Source organism: Gavialis gangeticus, unplaced genomic scaffold (genome assembly GCF_001723915.1).
Source record: "Gavialis gangeticus isolate Ggan-Ray unplaced genomic scaffold, GavGan_comp1, whole genome shotgun sequence".
Classification (NCBI taxonomy): Eukaryota; Metazoa; Chordata; order Crocodylia; family Gavialidae; genus Gavialis; species Gavialis gangeticus.
The window spans coordinates 80,357,363-80,367,887 of record NW_017728993.1 but is presented as its reverse complement, the minus strand read 5'-3'; positions in this window follow the sequence as shown (position 1 = coordinate 80,367,887).

Sequence of the window (10,525 nt, the reverse complement as noted above, 5' to 3'; positions counted from 1 at the left end):
GCATATTGATTTGTAAGATGTCATTCTAAGCAGGAAGAGGCTCTCTAACCTTTTTTCTTCCTGCACCATAAGTTGTAGAGCCTGATCCAAAATTGAAATCAGTTAAGCCCTCAGCCCTTAACAATATGGGCACAGATGTGTAGCAAAGACAGAAAGTTAGTTAGCTTTATTATTCAAGACCCTTTTCTGAAATTTAAGTGACATCTTATAACATCACTAAAATATCCTTAGCTGCCATTAACTATGTTGCATAAGTTCTCCAGGGTGGGGGTTTATGTCCAGAAATACTGAGTGTATGTTTACTAAAACACGTCTACTATATAGAGAATCTTAGCTGCTCTTTTGTGTTTTAGCAGGACCTATTTTTGAGAATGTCCATGTAATCGTTTTTATGAGAAATTTTATAAAAATACTAGCCAATTGCCCATCAAGAATGATGGGGGAGGGGGGAAGTGGGCAGGGATGGAGCCCCGTGCCCCCTCCTTCCCTCCTCCTGGTTGAGGTCCAGGCCTGTTTCCCCACTCTCTGCTGCAGCAGCAGGAGGAGTGGGCCTGGGCCCAATGCAGGGGGGACCAGGCCCGAGGGTGGGGAGAAGCCAGGCCACGGTGGCGGAGCGGGGGAGAGCAGTGGGCCTGAGCCGACGCAGCAGTGGTGGGGGGACAGGAGGAGCGGGCTTGGGGCTGACACGGTGGGGGCCCACTCCTCCCCTCCCCCAGCCACTGCTGTGCTGGGCTACATTGGGCTGGGCCCGCTGCTCCCCTCCCATGTTGGGCCCACTCCCTCGTGTCAGACCTGGGCCCACTCCTTCCCCCACCACCGTGGCACGCCCACTCTTCCCTGCCTGTGTTGGGCCCTCTCCTCCCCCCACTGCTGCCGGGTCAGCCCTGCAGGCAGTGATGACAGAAGGTGGGAGGGGAGGGGAGGGGCGGGCCAAGGCCAGCGCCAGTGTCCTTGCCCCTTGCGGCATCCTGATCCTGTTCCCTCATCACCTCCAAGGAGCAAGAGGGGGGGTGAGGCCAGCTGTGTTGGCCTTGCTCCCCTGCTCCATCCCCTTTGTCCCCGCCATCATCGCGGCAAGTTGCCACCTGTCTGAATGCTTCTTCGCACTCTGATTGGCTTTTTGTCAGCCAATCAGAGTGCAAATAAAATGTTACAGACAGGCAGACAGTTAGGTTGCAAGGTATTTTAGGTTTTTAGGTATTAAGGCATTTAGAATATTAGAATTCTAGTAGACTTTTCAGGTCATTTCAAGAGTTACCAACTCTTTCCTTTGGAGGATTAAAATCTGTCTTTTGTAAAGAGTCACTAAAACTGCTCACTGCTGAACAGGATGCTAGCATTTTTAAAAACTTAAAAAAAAGTTTTAAAGTATTTTTTCTGCTTTGTATCTCCACCGTCATTATCAGGTAAAGTGGTCTATGCGGCCGTGTGCCATTCCCAACGGTAAAGGACAGAACTTGAACAAAATTGGCCTGTGCGCCTAGGTTCTGTGGGACTCTTGCTGTGAGAGAATGTAATGATGCCCTGCCTAGGGATCAGATCTCTTTATCTCCATTTTAGCTAAGTGTTTCACAGACAATGATATTATCTTCCTAATGGTAAGTGGGCATGTCTATATGAAGTTTATTTCCTACCTATGGGGAATTTTTACCATCTTGTACCATCTACCCTTTTCCCAGAGCCTGACAAAGGGACTTTGATCCCGAAAGCTTGCAGAAAAGGACAATTTTCTTGCCATTTTCCAGTTGGTCTAATAAAAGGTATCATTTTGGAACCAAGAGTTCTAGTTTTTTGTATGTCTTTTTGTTTCAGACCAACACAGCTACCAAGTACACCCCTGAAACATGGAAGATGCTGAAGTTCAGCCGATTTTGGATTTTAAACTTCATTACAGAACAACAAGGAAGTTTTTTGCCTCCCTGCCTGCCATCTGAAACCTCCAGGGAAGGAATTCTACTTGATCAACACATCAAAGAGCTACTCAACACAGCTCACAAAGACACTCATGGACCCAGAGGGACAGACTTCCATCTTCAGCTCCTGTGTGCAAAAATGAAGTTTATTCTCTATCTATGGGGACTTTTTACCATCTTGTACCATCTACACTTTTCCCAGAGCCTGATGAAGGGATTTTGATCCCAAAAGCTTGCAGAAAAGGACAATTTTCTTGTCATTTTCCAGTTGGTCTAATAATAGGTATCATTTTGGAACCAAGTTTTCGAGTTTTTTGTATGCCTTCATGTCTATATGAGACATTTACTACCTAATTAGCTCTGCAGTAGAATGTCAGCATCTACACGGGTGGTGCTATTAGGATAGAGTAAGCTAATTAACTTCCCCATAGACTAGTATTGCCAGACACAAGTACTATCCTACAGCGGAGTTATTTACTCCACTGCAACACATATATAGATGCTGACAGGGCTGGCTAAAGCACAAGTGTACTTCAGTGCCAGCTAGCCCTGCACTGAAGCACCCTCATGCCTCAGCCAGTCTCTCTGCAGCACACTGAGCTGGGTTGGAGCAGACCTGGGCTGGCAGGTTGACCACCAGGGCCCCCTGCCAGCTGGGGCTGCTCTGACTCAGCTCAATGTGCTGCAGTCCCTTGCAAATGGTGTACCTGGGAGCAATGAACTCCGGTATGAACTGTGCTGCAGTTTATTCAAGCATGTTAATTCCATGTTTAGATGCACACAGTAAGTAGCAAAGTAAGGAAGTATTAGTTTGATTTTATGATGTCGAATGGACACAGTGTGAGAGTAACTTACCCAAGGTCACAAGAAGTTTTGGCAGAGTAGGGAATCAAATCCAAACCCACTTCAATGCCTTACTTTAATTCTTTTTCTAGTTTTCTGTGGTATTTGGTAGCTTCCCCCTCTCTTTCTTTCAGAATTAAATTTTAATGATTTGAAAAAAGTTTCTAGTATTTGTATCTATGAAGAAAAGTTTTAAATATGAACAGGAGTCATGTTCTTCCCCTCTCTGGAGGGCAAATGTAGACTAAATAGGGATAGGAAGAGACATGAGCTCTTGCCATGTATGTTTGTGAGACACTAATTTTGAATCCTTGCAATACTATCACTTTGACACAAGAACATGGTTAATTGCCAAAATAAGTACTTTTGACAAACTATTGGAAGATCTCCTTTGGCCACTACTATGATAAAAGCCTTTATTTTTAGAGTTATGAGTAGTGAATTTTGTCCCTCATGCTTCATGGCTATAAGTTGGCTCAGTACAGTAGACCTTAGCCCTACATCGGTTTAAAAACAAATCTCACATCACTGCTCAGACATCTCAAATCAATACAAAAACTATACTCACATCAATATTGAATGTAATTTATTTAGGATTTCAAGAAGATTGCTCATGTGACCCAAGTAAACAAGAGTCTTCCCAATCTAGGCAGTTCATTTTAATTAACCATTTGCAATTGATAAGGCCATTTATAATGCCACAGCACAGAGGTGTAACTGTGTAATTGGAACCTTGAGCACCCTGGGGCAGTGTCAGTGGCTGCACTGCAAGTGGCATGATGGTAGCTGGGCTGGCAACATGGCTCCCTTTTAGGGTCTGTACCTGGGTCTGGTGCCCTGGTTACCATTTCTGACGGAATAAAAAAATAATTAATTTAATGTATCTGCATCATATGTTTCCCTTTCTCCAAATAGATAGACAGGCAGACAGACAGACAGATTAGATATTTTTCAGACATATATGTCTAAAATACCTTACAAATTTACAACTTTGAATCTAATCCTACTTATGAAAATTTTATTGTTAATACTGGATGCATATTTTAACGTATTATTTATCTGCTCACATCAGATGTTACCTTGCTAAGAGTATAGTTCAGGTATTTTAATTCCTTTAAATGTTATCAGTGCTAAACTTTTCAAGTTTACAATTTATTTTCTAGTACAGTTTAATTGAAACAGTGAAATACTCCAGTTTTGTTTCTAGAACTTGAGAATTTTTTTAGGTAATTTTGTTTGTTAAGCAAGTGAAAGTATAAGAGCGTCAAAATGTAAATCTTTAAGGTACGCAAGGTTAAATAGTGCTGATTTTGAAGGCTGATATGGTGAGAATATTAAAAATAATATCCAGGTTAACATACTCTGCATTGCAAAAAGTTAACATAATGTTAACAGATACAGAACCATTACGTATTTATAGGAACTTAGATGCCGGTTATCCTGAAGTTGAATGGACTTCTGATAAGATATTTTGCATCCAGAGGTAACGCCTATGTCAGTATGGATCCCAATGAACTGCTAAAGATGTTACGCTCTTTTAAACAAGATAGAAGGGATAATTCTATTAAGTGTCATGGACTAAAGGTAAACGATTTATTTAAACCCAGTAGAGAGGCAAAAATAAAATAAATTCTGAGTAAACAATGGATCATCTGAGCAACAATGCTGGTGGCTTTCAAATTTCATAAAGCATGGTATCAGACTCTAGTTAATTTGAATATTTTTTTATTTATATGTAGAAGTACAGAAGGTGTCCTGCTTTTCTGCTAAATTCTTGAAAAATGATACTCAATTCTGCTTTTATGTTCTGTCCATGTTCTTATTGTCTGCCGTCTCTATTTAGACTGTGAATTTTTCAATACTTTTCAGTCACTTATACTGTTTAGATAATACCTAGCCATGTAGTCACAATTTCACTTGGTGTCCAGAGCTGCTTTTATAATATAAATAATAAAGACTGGTGTATCTTCTATGCTTGTTATTCTATTCTTATTTTATGAATGATTTTTTATCAAATGAGATATAATAAAAGGGTGCACTATCTGATTCTTGAGCAAATTTCCTAACTTTGCTTTATTTACCAGGAGTCCAAAAAATCTGAATAGCCCAAGTAATGGAGGAGTCAAGCAAGCTGAGTACTGAAAAAAAACCAAGTTCCTCTTGGTAATCCTAAAACATGCTGAGAAATGAGTATGTTCTTAAACTGTCTTTTAATCAATATCATGAGAAACCAACTCTGGGTTAGTAAGAAAGACTATTTTCTTTCTAGCATTCGAAATAAACTGAGTTTTGTACGTATTTACTAGGTGATCACATATGTAAAATGTATAGTGTTGAGGAATTCACTGTTGACGCTAGTTTGCTTTGAAAAGTACTAAAAGTTTTAACAGAACTCTACAATGCAATCCATCTAATAACTTCATAATATTGAACTAATCAGAAAATGTATTTGTGTTATAAAAATGTATTTGACTTAAAAATTGCAGTTCTGTGATTGTGTGTGCTTGACAAAAAAGTTTACCATCATAAATAATATAATTGGAAATTATTCCTAATCTTAAATTAAGGGTGCCAAGACTCATTAGAGGCAATTTTTGTGTGAAAACATTGCTGGACTGCTGAAGTTAACAGAACTCATTGCTATTCAAACAGAAACCAGTGGTTCACATGCAGAACCAAGGATAACAAAATGTGTAAAGCAGTACATTTCAGAGAATTAAATATTTAAATAGCCTGATACCAAACTTGAAGAAGCGTGTATAAACTATATATACCTTGACATACTGATTTAAAGACTGGACTTTTTAAACAATTGTGTTTTCTAAATTTAGCGTGGTATACGGCAGTCTAGAGGAAAAAGGTGATAACAATAATTTGGTGGATTTCAAAAGAAACTAGAAAGCAATGTTAAAAACAGATAGTGTGTATTTGGATTTTACAATAGTTCACATACACCTGTGTGCATGTATGTGGAAAAACTTGAATTGGGTTGGTTTTATATTAATACCTGGACAAACAGTTGTTTTTTGAATTATCGTTTTGAGCTAGGTTTTTAATGTATAGGTACATATGAGTAAAGTACACTATGTGATTATGCTCACTGCTCTAGGAGTAGTCCTAGAAAGGACTTCAGCTTCTCCACTGTTCTGATAGGGTAGTAGTCTTGCTGTTGCCTGTTCTATCACATATGGATTGAAAGGTTTCTCTCCCAATCCACCTCCTGTCCACCTGTCTGGGAGGGGAATTACCAAGAGCTCATCCCCTACTTTCACACACACAGCAGCAAGACACAGAGCTGTTTATTATGCTCCTTCCCTTGTTCCTGTGCAACTGTATATGTCAAACCTCACAATGACATGAGAATAACACTGCTCTGATGTTTTAATTATTCTGATTACTTAAATGTAGTATTTAGTATTAACATTAAATATTATCACTGACAACCTTCATCACTAATTGGCATGCATTTCACTGACCTTAAAAAGGTCTGTGTTCATTACATTTATACAAAAATGTACTTCTCCAAAAACCAGGAAAGTTAAGTAATACTGGGAATACTACTTGGATTACTACATATTACATTAACTTGATTATTAAGGGCCAATTAATGATTAAAATACATTTTCAATGCAATGCATTTGATTTTTGTAGTCATATAGCCATCACTATTTTACTATAATCTTATTTTATTAGTTTTTTTTTCATTTTATGTTATTTTGTGAAATGTACCTATAGAGGAAATTTCCAATCTAATCTTAGTATAAAGCAAGACAGATTTAAAATTATTTTGTGAGAAAAAAATGAATGGTTCACTGAAAATTTAACCAGCATATCTTGTACGTCTATATTCCATGTATAGCAGTTTGTCCATACTCTTCCTTGAATGTAAAATAAGGACACAATTGTATAATCACTTACATGCATGAATCACTTAATTTACCTGAATTGCAATTTTTCAGGTGGTGGTCTTTACTATGCAAAGAAGCAACACAATCTAGAAGGGTGGTCTGTTTAATATTGAGTGTAGAAGGTAGGAACTTTTTGGTCTGTCCTTTGTGCCTGTTTGCACGTCTCATTAAAAGGACGGCTTTTATTTTGCTTATAAATATCCACATGGTGCTCTGTAGTGTAGTGTTTCTCAAAGGAACGTATAATAAGCAGTTTATATTCCCCCCAAATTTTTACATCCATGTTATATAACCTGGTGAAATACTGTGCCTACAGAACATCCCTTATGGCTTACTGTCTATTAATATGGTAATTCTGATGATGTGATAACTACAGAAATTCTAATGTCAGTGACTTTTTACAAATCATCTTATGCATTAGATGCTGCAGGTACCTTATTTACCAACGTATAAATCTTATGCTTCTATACAATGTGGGGTAGTCCTATATATGAGTTCAAAACAATTTTGCATGAATAGGAGATTCCGTTTTAGTCTGTTTAAACCTGAGGGGTTGAACTCAAGTTATTAAAGTATTTTTCTAAAAACAGTACTTCTTTTATAAAGTTTTTCTGATTTGCTACAATCCTGATTTGGTAATTTGCACATATATTAAGTCTATCTGGACTTTAGAAGAATTAGTATTATATTATACTTAATCAAGTCATGACCTTGTAAACAGGTCTTGTGGAAAGACAGCTTCTTTGCAGCAAGATCTACTAAAATTACTTACTTTTTTTTGCTTCTTACTATCCTACAGTAGTCAGAATTGAAGAAAGTTATTAAAAAGATGGGGTTTGTTAAACATGAAAGTATTTGCTGTTCTGTAATATTTTATTTACCTCTGCCGTATAGAGTTCACTAGTCTTTACTGTTAAGTCATAGCTAATTAAGGAATTACTGAATAATTTATCTGTTTCACTAATTTTTACTTTTCCCTTTACTTCATTGTTTTCTCCTATATTACCAATTCCTTGCTATTTTAATCTCTTAAGAAAAGTTGAACATTTTTCAGCAGGGGTTGCTTTTGCTACATGTATACCTATAGGGGTATATGTTTTTTCTTTGGAAACTTGTAATAAATTGTACTGAGGCTTTTATTAATTGCAGTTTTAAAAATGTTTAAGAATATGTGTATTTGCACTTTTCCTTATTTATGTCATGTATGTTTTGTATATGATGATGTTCAATGGACCATTCAGCTATACTTGTTTTTTTGAATTAACATTTTAGATTATCTGGTGCTGAGTCTTTCATTGACAAACAGTTGAATAGCACAAATACTATTGGTGATGCACTCCCACGTTACCAAATAAATGCTCAAGGTACAGCTTATAATGTTGAAAAATAGAAAAATAAATTGACCTTGATGAAGTGTGTCTTCTTTTGTCTGTTCCCAGGAAAGTTTATTTCAGGTATTTCTACTGCTGAAATGATTAGAGTTAACAGCTTTTTCCCTCCATTTTATTTTACAGGGTCTCTTCATCTTCCTGATATATGGGGTGTACAACACAGAGGTAAGTCTGCTTGGAGTATCTCAAGGCTGACAGAGTGAATGAGAGAAATGACAGGTTTCTTATCTTGATAACTGAGGGACAAAGTTGGCTTTCCATATGAGTGTCCTACTGCCCTTCATGCTTGGACTAGCTTATATGCATCCCAGCTTACCATTAAACACAGACACCCTGAATAAAGGGACAGACTCATTTCTCAAAGGCATTGACTAATATTTTACTGCTGCTTTAAGTTTTTTGAATTCCTAGTCTTTCCTTTAACACTTAGCTACACCTGACAGTCTTAAACTTGCACAATTCAAGCTATGTTTTATATGCAGTTAAAAATGAACTAAGTTTTACTTCACTTGAAGATTCAGAGGAACTGCATTTACACTCACATGAAATGTAGGCATTAATTTAATTCAAATTACTTAAAAAATTCTGAGTGTAAGAACTTGATATATTCCAGTTTTAATTTGTTACATTGCTTATGTATATTTTGGAAGATTTTTAAAGTCTATTAGAAGATTTTATAACAATTGCAGTCAGGCTTATGAAAATTACTTGACAATCTGAATGGATTATATACAAATCAAGAGTTCTAAAAAAGGAAAATATTTTTAGCAGGATGAAGTACACAGTATCATTATCAGAGCTTGGTTTTGTACAGTTCTGTTATCTTTCTGGAAAAAAATTAAGAAGTTGAATAAGAAGCTTTTTTATATACCTGGGTACATCTTAATGTGAAATTGGGGTTCAGTAATAAAAATCTGTAGAAAATGTTTTTTTCAAATCAACAGAAATGAAACAGAATTTTACTACAAAGTTCTTTAGTAGTCCAACTGTATACCTGTCTAACAAATCAATAATTAAGAATTTGAGTTGTAGTGATCTGAAGAGGGTCTACAGAGCAGTGGTCAGAAATGTTAGCTCTCAGTTCTCCATGTGTTCAGTTAATTGGCCAGCAAAGTTTTATCTCAGGTACCATAACCTGTGCTAGTCATTTTGGGAAGATAGGGTGAATTCTGCACATTTCCAGAGTGCACTCCATCAAGATCCTCAAAGAAATGCCCACAGGAGAGTGTGCACATTTCCTGATTTTAGGAGTGGTTCACATATGTAATGCACAGTACTAAGATGCTCTGATTATTAATAAAGGCGTCAGGATGTGGCCCCCTGCAAAAGTATAAAATATGTAAAACCCAGTATAGGCAAAAGGAGCTAAATTTAAGTTTGTTAATAATTGTTTCAGACTGTGAACAAAACATGGGCACATCGTATGTGTATGTATGCATATATAATGTCCACTAAAGTCTCACATCCTCTTCAGCACGCCAAATTGTGTGTGCGGTCGGAGTTTTGCCCTGGTGGCCACCAAGGTTGGCCGTTTCTCCCCCTTCATGTTCCTTCAGCTGGGTTATTTTAGCATGGCTGGTAGGTCTTGTAGTTAGTGGGCTAGAAAGTGACCAGCAAGTGCACATTTACCAGTGGGTTTCGCTAGCAGGACTTGGCTACCATTGCCTGCTAATGCAGAGCCTTGGTTACAGGGGTGATCTATGGTTTCTTGAGGCAGGGTGGCTTTCATCTCCTCTGGGCTTTCCAGGCAAGGTTCTTTGAGTGGATGCAGTAACTTTTATTAGACCAACTGAGCAGTTGGTGGGGAAAAATAAGATATCACATGTACTCCAAGAATCTTGCCTGCGTATGTCCTTAAACCAACAGGGCTACAACCAAAAACAGGGCTTTTCAAGCATGTGCCGCACAGGCCCAAGATGTTGAAAAACTCTGAGGAGAGTGCGCGGATGGCTGTGTGGATGATGGAGGACAACCACGAGGGACAGCGCTAGGATACCGCTACAGCACCTCCTCCCTTCCTCGGGAGCCCGCGTGTCCGCACACCAACACGTGTGTGCACACGTGCCCGCGCACGCAGCGTCCAGTGCTAGTATTTGTCCCCTCGGGCTGTGTGGGAGCTCATAAAGCGTGTGCGGAGGGCACACACGTAGCCCGCAGTCCCCACAACACCAGGGCCGCCTTCTCCCGCGCTGGCCCCGCGTGCAGCGCTGGGGCTCAGCCAGGCGGGCGCAATGGAAGACGGGGGTACAGAGCGGAGCGAGCGAAGCGGCCCTACTGCGCCTGCGCGCTGTCAGCCCTGCGCTGCCCTCCCGGTCGGGCGGCTCCCAGCAGGCCGCGCGCGGCGCATGCGCAGTAGGGCACGGGGTGGGGGGGCGCCGCTAATTCCATTGTGGAGCGGACGCGGCGTTATTTCTCGGCGGCGGCGGCGGGAGGAGCCGTAAGTGCAGCCGGGGCCGGGCCGGGGCCGCCC